Raw genomic sequence first — 4,257 nt, forward strand, 5'->3', positions numbered from 1 at the left:
AATATGTAAAGCCAGCATTCAAGTTTTCAGCAAATATTATGAACTAACCATATTCACAATAACATTTAGGTCTCATGTTTACTCATATCAATGGCATAATCAACTAGCGAGCAATAATAATAAATCTCGGATGACAACACTTTCTCAAAACAATCATAATATGATATAACAAGATGGTATCTCGCTTGTCCTTTCTGAGACCGCAAAACATAAATGCAAAGCACCTTTAAAGATCAAGGACTGACTAGACATTGTAATTCATGGTAAAAGAGATCCAGTCAAGTCATACTCAATGTAAACTAACAGTAATGGATGCAATTGACAGCGGTGCTCTCCAACTTGTGCTTTTTAATAAGAGGATGATGACTCAACATAAAAGTAAATAGATGGGCCCTTTGCAGAGGGAAGTAAGGATTTGTAGAGGTGCCAGAGCTCGATTTTAAAATAGAGGTGAATAATATTTTGAGCGGTATACTTCCATTGTCAACATAACAACCGAGAGATCTCGATATCTTCCATGCTACACACATTATAGGCGGTTCCCAAGCAGAATGGTAAATTTTATACTCCCCCACCACCAACAAGCATCAATCCATGGCTTGCCCGAAACAACGGGAGCCTCCAACTAACAATCCTGGGGGAGTTTTGTTTGCAATTATTTTGATTTGATTTGAGCATGGGACTGGGCATCCAGGTGACCAGCCATTTTCTCATGAGTGAGGAGTAGAGTTCACTCCTCTTGAGAATAACCCACCTAGCATGGAGGATATATACACCCCTAGTTGATACATGAGCTATTCGATCAGACAAAATAGAATGTTTATTTGAAGGTTTAGAGTTTGGCACATACAAATTTACTTGGAACGGCAGGTAGATACCGTATATAGGAAGTTATGGTGGACTCATATGGAATAACTTTGGGGTTCATGGAATTGGATGCACAAGCAGTATTCCCGCTTAGTACAAGTGAAGGCTAGACAAAGACTGGGAAGCGACCAGCTAGAGAGCGACAACAGTCATGAACATTGTAACACCCACAATGCGGCTATATCTCCCACGTGTCGGGGCACGACTTAGAGGCATAGCCGCATGGTAGGTTTGTCGCAAGAGGGGTAATTTTCACACAATCCCATGTACTAAATAAGAAAGGGATAAAGAGTTGGCTTACAATCGCCACTTCACACAAATACAAGATAAACATACATCATCCAGAATACAATCAAGGTCCGACTACGGAACCAAAATAAAAGGAAGACAACCCCAAATGCTAGATCCCCGATCGTCCCAACTTAGCCCATCACAATCTCCCACGGTCAATGAAGGATATTCCTTCTCCCAAGAAGAACCGATCAGACTCGGAATCTCGGTAACAAGACATTTCGACAATGGTAAAACAAGACCAACAAGACCGCCCGATGTGCCGACATCCCGATAGGAGCTGCACATATCTCGTTCTCAGGGCAACACCGGATAAGCTAAGCGTACAGGTACCAACAAAACCCAAGTTGCCAAGGGACGGTGCACGGTGCTCTGGTTCGGACCAACACTTAGAGAAGTACTGGCCGGGGGGGTTAAAATAAAGATGACCCTTGAGTCTGCAGAACCCAAGGGAAGGTGATAGGTTGTTAGGCAAATGTAAAACCAAGGTTGGGCCTTGCTGGAGGAGTTTTATTCAAAACCCAAGGGAAGGTGATAGGTTGTTAGGAAAATGTAAAACCAAGGTTATTGCTATGACGGAAACTAGGGCGGCAAGAGTGGAACAAAACACCAGGCATAAGGCCGAGCCTTCCACCCTTTACCAAGTATATAGATGCATTAAATAATTAAATAAGAGATATTGTGATATCCCAACATATCCATGTGCCAACATGGAACAAGCTTCATCTTCACCTGCAACTATCAACGCTATAAGAAGGGCTGAGCAAAAGCGGTAACATAGCCAAATAACGGTTTGCTACGAAAGGTGGGTTAGAGGCTTGACATAGCAATATGGGAGGTATGATATAGCAAGTGATAGGTAGCGCGGCATAGCAATAGAGCAAACAACTAGCCAGCAAAGATAGAAGTGATTTTGAGGGTATGGTCATCTTGCTTGAGATCCCGCAAGGAGGAAGAACGAGTCCGTGAAGTAGACGAACAGATGTAGTCGAACGAATCCTCACAACTCCGAAACCGAAGCTAACGAGAGAAGCAACCCGAAAAGAAGCAAGCAATAGAGTAAACAACCATCACATAAACATGGTATGATGCATGTCCAGTTTAAATGAGGCATGGCATGGCAAAATGCACAAACAATCCTACAAATTAAGTGGAGCACAATATGCAACTCTGTTGCATATTGATGGAACACCACATTCAAGTTATTTAGTTCGATCTCGTTTATGTACCCAACAATATTATTCAATGTTGATTAACATGGCAAGAGGTGAAGCATATGAAAACTACCTATCTAGGCAAGTTTAAATGAGGCCGGAACAACAAGCAACAAGTCCGGAAAAACCCTCATGTGCATAATTTAGATTTGGTACTGTTCTGTCCTAAGCCATATTTTAGAGTTTTTAAACATGCAAAGTAAGGTCACCATGATAATCTATGCATTTTTCTACCCCATTTACATATAAAGTTTGTTAAGTTTGGAGCTACGGTTAAATAGTTATGAATTAAGGCATTTTAGCATGGCATATGGCAAAACAAAGCAAACAACAAGTTTAAACATTTTTAACATGCATGAAAGTGGCATATTATGAAACTAGACGAAATTATAGTCATATTTCATATATAATTCATTTTAAACCGATGCACGGATGATGAGTTATAATATGCATGAACATGAAGGTCTTTTCTGCAAAACTGCATTCTCTGGTTAATTAGGCAAATTCTCTGGACAAAGAAAAAAACAAACGGGCCGAAATTGGAGGTGCTGGGAGCTGCTCACTTTGGGCCAAGCCCAGCTGGAGGAGAGGCTGGGCCGGTTCTGCCTACGAGGCCCACGATGGGAGGGACTCGTCCTCGACCTCCTCACGAGGATGAGGTAGGACGAATTCGGCGCACTTCGACGGCAGGCGGTGGCTGTGGAAGCCAGATCCGGCCGTGGACTTGCCGAATCCGGAAGGAGGTGAGGCGGAAGTGTCCGTTTCTGGCGACTGCGGGGCCAGGCATCGACGGCGGTGGGGCGCCGGATCTGGGTCCGAAGGAGACACCGACAAGGTTCCAGCGACGAGGCCTTGGTGCAGCAGCTCCGGGGAGATGCGGAAGCAGGGGACGGCGGGGCGGCGACGGATTGCGGTGCAGGGGTCGTAGATGCGGGAGGATGCAGGGGACGGCACTAGCGGACTCCGGGCGGACGGCGGCCACGAGCGGCGCTTGGGACGGGCCCCTGGCTCGGGCGCTCGCGGGCGCCTGCGGGCGACGGCGGTGGGCGGCTCGGGCCCGGGCGGGCCCGCGATGGGTCTCCAGGGCCGCGGCGAAGTGGGGGGAGGCAGGCGCGATGTGGCTTCGTCTGGTTGGGCGGGGCGGCGGCACTGCCCACTGGGGTGGCGCCACATGGCGACGGCGAGGTGGCGGCGCTGGAGAAGGCCAAGTGGCGGCGGCGGAGCGGATCTGACGGTGACAAGTGGCGGGTGGAGGTTAGGCTGCGCGGAAAAATGAGAAGGAGCTAGGGTTCGGGGTTTGAGGCCGTTTCTGGACCCTCCGATCGCAATCGAATGGTTTCGGTCAGAGGGGCTTTAGGTGGGCTGCAGGTGGGCTGTGAAGAAGGGCTTGGACTGAGAGGAGAGGGGCGAGATGCAGCTCGGCACGGTTTCCGGAGACCGAAAACGTCCGACAAAAGGACCGGCTACTATTGCCGCTATATTTATCCATTGGGGCATCAAACGGACTCCAAATGCGATGAAACTTGGCAGGCGGCCTACCTACAACATAACAAGAACGCACACCAACTCTCAACCCATTCCGAGAGCATTTTCCAGCCACTTATAAAATAATATTTTGGATGTGCCGCGGGCGCGTGCAAGTGTGTCTGGGCTCAGAATGGACAACGGAAAGAACTAGAGGAACCCGGACGAATGCAAGTTTTTAAAACAAGATGATGCAATGCACATGATGGCATGACAAGATGCAACATGCAAGTGAATGACATGGCAACAATAGCGAATAACTGGAAGACACCTGGCGCAATGGTCTCGGGGCGTTACAACACTCCACCACTACGAGAGGATCTCGTCCCGAGATCTAGGATGGCACCGGAGGGAAATGGAA

Source organism: Triticum urartu, chromosome 7A, assembly GCF_056163025.1.
Source record: "Triticum urartu cultivar PI428250 chromosome 7A, HENAU_Tu73, whole genome shotgun sequence".
In the NCBI taxonomy this organism is placed as follows: Eukaryota; Viridiplantae; Streptophyta; class Magnoliopsida; order Poales; family Poaceae; genus Triticum; species Triticum urartu.